We start from the raw sequence: 6,012 nt of genomic DNA on the forward strand, positions 1-6,012 counted from the left end.
CATCACGAGCATCTATCGGCATCAAAAGTTGAACAATGTTCAACTTTTGAGGCTCGATGCTTGGCATCAGCCAATCAAATTCCGTTTATGCAAATCCCGCCAGTGCAAGCTCAGCCAATCCAACCGCGTGCAAGCTGGGAGAGCCAGACCGCAGTTCATTTCCTCATATTCCAAACGAGATATTACGGTAGCAAATCAGCCGGTTCTTTACGACCGGAACTATTTACCGGGATACAAACCGGAGGAACCAGGCATGGAGGGAGGTGGCAGAGACAGTGGGTGAAACTGATAGTTTTTTCGCCTGTTTGGAGAGTTTATATCCAGTTTACTTCGTTTTAACATTGCTATTGCTTTGTATGTCGGGGACGGGAGATTCATGTGATTGGTTGCTCGCAAAAAATCGCCAAGCTTCAGACACGCCCAGCTTCAAGATTTTTTCATGCCTGTAGTGTAGATGGGCCGAAACCCTTAGTAGGCGGAGTCGGCCACTAACGGCTCAACAGTGGCGTCAGAGTTCAACTCCCGCCTGCTCCAGCCTGCTCCAAATAAGGGCAAAGAGGCGGAGCCGAGGCGGGACCACCTGCTGCCACCGAGCTGGAAGCTAACATGCTCCCCATCTGCACACGGCGGTCACATTTTACGTTTCTAAGGTAAGCGGACATGAAACTATTCAGCAAAACTATAAATAATAATCTAAGTTATTGAGTTTTTAGCATAATACTTCAGAATCTTAAAATCCCTTACGGTACGTCTACACTACAGGCATCAAAAAATGCTTTCAACGCTTCGCCCATTCACTTGAATGGGGTGACGTAGAAGATTTTTAATCTTGGCCGAACTGCATTGTGGGGAGCATGGCTTTGCAAGCATCACGAGCATCTATCGGCATCAGCCAATCAAATCCCGTTTATGCAAATCCCGCCAGTGCAAGCGCAGCCAATCAAACCGCGTGCAAGCTGGGAGAGCCAGAACGCAGTTCATTTCCTCATATTCCAAACGAGATATTACGGTAGCAAATCACCCGGTTCTTTACGACCGGAACTATTTACCGGGATACAAACCGGAGGAACCAGGCATGGAGGGAGGTGGCAGAGACAGTGGGTGAAACTGATAGTTTTTTCGCCTGTTTGGAGAGTTTATATCCAGTTTACTTCGTTTTAACATTGCTATTGCTTTGTATCTCGGGGGCGGGAGATTCATGTGATTGATTGCTCGCAAAAAATCGCCAAGCTTCAGACATTCCCAGCTTCAAGATTTTTTCATGCCTGTAGTGTAGACGTAACGGCCCGTCTACACTACAGGCATCGAAAAATGCTTTCAACGCTTCGCCCATTCACTTGAATGGAGTGACGTAGAAGATTTTTAATCTTGGCCGAACTGCATTGTGGGGAGCATGGCATGGCTTTGCAAGCATCACGAGCATCTATCGGCATCAGCCAATCAAATCCCGTTTATGGAAATCCCGCCAGTGCAACGCTAGCCAATCAAACCGCGTGCAAGCTGGGAGAGCCAGACCGCAGTTCATTTCCTCATTCCAAACGAGATATTACGGTAGCAAATCACCCGGTTCTTTACGACCAGAACTATTTACCGGGATACAAACCGGAGGAACCAGGCATGGAGGGAGGTGGCAGAGACAGTGGGTGAAACTGGTAGGTTTTTCACCTGTTTGGAGAGTTTATATCCAGTTTACTTCGTTTTAACATTGCTATTGCTTTGTATGTCGGGGGCGAGAGATTCATGTGATGGTTTGTTGGTCGCGTTGCTCGCAAAAAATCGCCAAGCTTCAGACACGCCCAGCTTCAAGATTTTTTGATGCCTGTAGTGTAGACGGGCCGTTAACGTTTGTATGCAATTGACCTTTCGCAAAACCACGCCCCCCCTTGGTTACTGTTGCTAGTCCGACAAGCTGAGAGCCAGATGCGTTAAACAAAGCCATAACGGAGGGTCTCCGTAAAGTCGGAGTCGCCTTAACAGACTCATTTTGGAGCAATAACGCAGCAATATCCTCCAGGTCCCGACAAAAGGGGCTACAATACGCTATGGAGGGTTATATCCACAGTATAAACATTAGAAAAGAGGGAGGCACAACATCAATAGAGGCACTTGCATACAGGTCGCAGTGCAAGAGTGAAAAACCACATGAGCTGTATGTCAAATTATACGGAATTATTATTATTTTGGAATAAAACAATACAATCACAAGAGGCATTAAATGTTGTAGTTTGTCTAAAGTTAACTACCGTTTCCTTGGTGGCTTTCTGCATCCACCTTGTTGTTCCTTTGTGGGGGTCGGGGTGCCCACTTGTGCAGCAGGATTAGGGAAGTCGGCAGTAGGCTTTCCATTAACAAAATGCTACAAAGATTAAAGCAAAATATAAATAAATGATTGCCTGTTGGCTTTCTTGTTTGTATTTTGACCACAGGTAGACTAATAACGGAGCTCAGCTGTTCAGACATTATTATGCATCAAGTGATATACATGGTCAAAACGACCTATAAGCACACAGCTTACAGCTGTAGTCATGTGACTTTAGCTAACGTTAGTTCGTGAAATTAGTTCATTAAATTAGTTAGTTAATTTGTGAATGTAATCTTTGCTAGCTAGCTAGCTACGTTAGCACGTATTTACCTTGGAGCAAACGTATTTGTGTTTGTTGATATTCGCCATATTCAGCTGGGCATGGGGCCTGCCGCATTTCTTTATTCACTGGCGGCATCTCTCCTCTCGGGTTTAGGAAACGGGTAAAATATCACCCCCCCCCCCCCCCCCCCCCTCTAAACTTATAGGATATCTGCTATCCGATTTGCAAAGACCATAAGCACAACGCTTCACCATTTTCGCAATGAATTTGAACGCTAAGCTTGTCGGACTTCCACAGGGAGCCGCGCACGTGATCGAATATGATTGGACAATGGGCATTTAGGGGCGTGGCTTTGCGAAAGGTCAATTGTGCTAAATTCAACACTGGAATCAAGCAAATATTAATATGTTTGCATGACATTAGTTATTTATATTTTGATATCAATTAACTATACGTTTAATACATTTAAGTCAAACTAAGGTACATGTGATGGTAGCTAGTTAGTGCTCTTACCTGTGAGGTGTCCTCCAAACAGCATAATAACCAGACTGTATCATTAAAACTAAGTACCAGTTCTAGATCCTTGACTTTAGACAAACAATTCAAAAGACAAAATGTATTTAAAGATCAATCTTTATTTGAATGTGCCTCTTAACCTAATATATTAGTTATACAGTAAGAGTATTGACAATCTAACTGAGCAACTCAACAGTCAACTTTATATTTCTTATTGTCTAAAGCATTTATTATTTTCATTTTCCCCTTTCATATTCAGTGTGGACGGATTGAGACAGCGTGGTGTCCAGAGAGCTGCAGAGACTTCAGGGAGAAACCCCTGTGTGATGGAAGTCCTGTTTGTTGGTTTGGAGAGGACTGAGGACCTGGCCTGATGGAGGAGCCCATGCTGGGCAAAGCTTACACCAACTGCACAGGCCTAGTCTGTCACTTTATTTGACTAAATGTGTTTACTTATACATTTAATAGGTTTACACCTTCTGTCCATATGTGCTTTTTATTTAAAACATTTTTGATTAACTTTTGGTTCACATTTCAATAAATTGTATTTGCACTCCTTTCGTCCATTATTCTTACTGAAAATGTTAGATTACACATTCACATCTGACAGAAGATTTACCCCATTTATTTGTGACGTTGCAAACTCTGCTGTACAAGGTACAAGTGATGTGAAGCTCATAAAGTGAGGCAAATAGAAATAATCAGCTGATGGAGTGTAGATGTGGAAATAGGTGCATTCGATCAGCTGACTGTGTTTTCACAATAAAAGTAGTTTCTTAGTGAATGTCCTGTACTGGTCTTAAAATCTCATAACATCAGCTTTTAATGTTCCTCTTGGATGTTCTTCTTGACCCTCAGAGAAGGAGAAAATGTTGTGTCTTTCAGGCATGTCCTTTCCTAACAAAAATTACAGGAAACCTAAAACATATTATTGCAGAACAAGTGTGTTATTTATGAAAGCGGTGTGTTTGTGTGTTTAGGGGCAGTAGATATAATTATTTTGAAATTGTAATGTTTTATTTTTAATTCAACAGTGAGCTACAAAGACAATCAGATTATGAATGAACAGTATGAAGTTCATCAACATTGAAATATTTTTTATTATCAAAATAATATTTAACTGTTATCAAAAACGTAGTGCAACTGTAGAAGCTTGCTCTGTTGTCTCACTGAAAGAATAACTTTTAGCACGTTTTTACAGACAATATTGAGAGATAAATAGAAGCAGTTCTCACTATGTGTTAAATAGCTTTGCCTTCAATACATTAAATTAGAAAGCTGACAAAATCATATTGCTTGTTAACATCTAAATGTAACTTTTTGCATGGAAAAAACCCTCAACTTAACTGATGTGTAGGTGATCTAGTATTTAGTATTGTTTAATGGAATGTATATCAGTGTATTAAAGTCAATACTTCATTCATTTAAACTAATATCTTTCTTGATTCTTTGTACAGTATGAAAAAAAAAGTATTTGTACCTGAGCTGAAGTTCACTGCTGTGAGGAGTCCAGTTCTGTCTCTCGCTCTCTGGTCCAGCCTGTCTGCATCACCTGGACACCTTAAATAAACAGATACAGTGGGGCAAAAAAGTATTTAGTCAGCCACCAATTGTGGAAGTTCTCCCACTTAAAAAGATGAGAGAGGCCTGTAATTTTCATCCTAGGTATACCTCAAGTATGAGAGACAAAATGAGAAGAAAAAGAATCCAGAAAATCACATTGTCTGATTTTTAAAGAATTTATTTGCAAATTATGGTGGAAAATAAGTATTTGGTCACCTACAAACAAACAAGATTTCTGGCTCTCACAGACCTGTAACTTCTTCTTTAAGAGCCTCCTCTGTCCTCCACTTGTTAACTGTATTAATGGCACCTGTTTGAACTCGTTATCAGTATAAAAGACACCTGTCCACAACCTCAAACAGTCACACACCAAACTCCACTATGGCCAAGACCAAAGAGCTGTCAAAGGACACCAGAAACAAAATTGTAGACCTGCACCAGGCTGGGAAGACTGAATCTGCAATAGGTAAGCAGCTTGGTGTGAAGAAATCAACTGTGGGAGCAATTATTAGAAAATGGAAGACATACAAGACCACTGATAATCTCCCTCGATCTGGGGCTCCACGCAAGATCTCACCCCGTGGTGTCAAAATGATCACAAGAACGGTGAGCAAAAATCCCAGAACCACACGGTGGGACCTAGTAAATGACCTGCAGAGAGCTGGGACCAAAGTAACAAAGGCTACCATCAGTAACACACTACGCCGCCAGGGACTCAAATCCTGCAGTGCCAGACGTGTGCCCCTGCTTAAGCCAGTACATGTCCAGGCCCGTCTGAAGTTTACTATAGAGCATTTAGATGATCCAGAAGAGGATTGGGAGAATGTCATATGTTTCAGATGAAACCAAAATAGAACTTTTTGGTAAAAACTCAACTAGACGTGTTTGGAGGAGAAAGAATGCTGAGTTGCATCCAAAGAACACCATACCTACTGTGAAACATGGGGGTGGAAACATCATGCTTTGGGGCTGTTTTTCTGCAAAGGGACCAGGACGACTGATCCGTGTAAAGAAAAGAATGAATGGGGCCATGTATCGTGAGATTTTGAGTGACAACCTCCTTCCATCAGCAAGGGCAGTAGTAAGATTCATCCCGCTTTCGTCTCATTAGTATGCATAAAAAAGTGACAGGTCACACCTCCCCCCATTATGCAAATGAGCTAAGTCCCACCTCCCCTTTCATTGAGGTGTGAGATCTCAAGTAGGTGTGATATCCCAAGTAGGTGTGAGATCCGTCGATAGGAGGGGGTTGATGTGTATTCACAGGTGTGAAAAGCCCCCACTGTCGCGCCTTATGGTGTATCATAAAAATTGTTTCAATCACATTAGTATGCATAAAAAGTGACAG

At 42.0% G+C, this 6,012-nt stretch overlaps 1 long non-coding RNA gene across 1 annotated transcript; it reads left to right on the top strand.

Moving 5' to 3' along the window:
• The first annotated feature begins 1,375 nt into the window (after positions 1–1,375).
• On the top strand, positions 1,376–3,657 carry LOC307043977. The gene is made up of 2 exons (XR_013809492.1): positions 1,376–1,652; positions 3,361–3,657. It is a non-coding gene; the product is annotated as an uncharacterized lncRNA (long non-coding RNA).
• The last annotated feature ends 2,355 nt before the right edge of the window (positions 3,658–6,012 follow it).

This window comes from Notothenia rossii, assembly GCF_949606895.1.
Source record: "Notothenia rossii genome assembly, chromosome: 6".
Classification (NCBI taxonomy): domain Eukaryota; kingdom Metazoa; phylum Chordata; class Actinopteri; order Perciformes; family Nototheniidae; genus Notothenia; species Notothenia rossii.